The sequence below is a fragment of the Arachis hypogaea genome, chromosome 2 (assembly GCF_003086295.3).
Source record: "Arachis hypogaea cultivar Tifrunner chromosome 2, arahy.Tifrunner.gnm2.J5K5, whole genome shotgun sequence".
Lineage (NCBI taxonomy): Eukaryota > Viridiplantae > Streptophyta > Magnoliopsida > Fabales > Fabaceae > Arachis > Arachis hypogaea.
The window spans coordinates 41,488,578-41,489,651 of NC_092037.1; positions in this window are offsets into that span (position 1 = coordinate 41,488,578).

Genomic DNA, 1,074 nt, shown 5'->3' on the forward strand with positions numbered 1-1,074 from the left:
GACTCAGCTTTGCTAAAGTCCCCAGTTAGAGGTGTCCAGAGCTCTTAAGCACACTCTTTTTGCTTTAGATCACGACTTTAACCACTCAGTCTCAAGCTTTTCACTTGGACCTACATGCCACAAGCACATGATTAGAGACAGCTTGATTTAGCCGCTTAGGCCTGGATTTTATTTCCCTGAGCCCTCCTATCCATCGATGCTCAAAGCCTTGGATCCTTTTTACCCTTGCCTTTTGGTTTTAAGAGCTATTGGCTTTTTCTGCTTGCTTTTTCTTTTTTTCTTTTATTATTTTTTTTGCTACTTTTTTTTCGCAAGCATTTCCTATTCACTACTTTTTCTTGCTTCAAGAATCAAATTTATGATTTTTCAGATTATCAATAACATTTCTCTTTGTTCATCATTCTTTCAAGAGCCAACAATTTTAACATTCATAAACAATAAGATCAAAAATATTCACTGTTCAAGCATTCATTCAGAAAACAAAAAGTATTGCCACCACATCAATATAATTAAACTAATTTCAAGGATAAATTTGAAACTCATGTACTTCTTGTTCTTTTGAATTAGGAACATTTTTCATTTAAGAGAGGTGAAGGATTCATGGAATTATTCATAGCTTTAAGACATAGTTACTACATACTAATGATCATGAAGTAGAGACACAAAACATAAACAAACATATAGCATAAAAACTGAAAAAAAATAGAGAAATAAGAACAAGGAATGAGTCCACCTTAGTGATGGTGGTGCTTTCTTCTTGAAGAACCAATGATGTCCTTGAGCTCTTCTATGTCTCTTCCTTGCCTTTGTTGCTCCTCCCTTATTACTCTTTGATCTTCTCTAATTTCATGGAGAATGATGGAGTGATCTTGATGTTCCACCCTTAATTGATCCATATTGTAACTCAAATCTTCTAGAGAAGTGTTGAGTTGTTCCTAATAATTGTTGGGAGGAAGGTGCATCCCTTAAGGCATCTTCGGGATTTCTTAGTGATGAGCTTCCTCATGCGTCTCTTGGGATCCATGAGTGGGTTCTCTTGTTTACTCCATCCTCTTCTTAGTGATGGGCTTATCC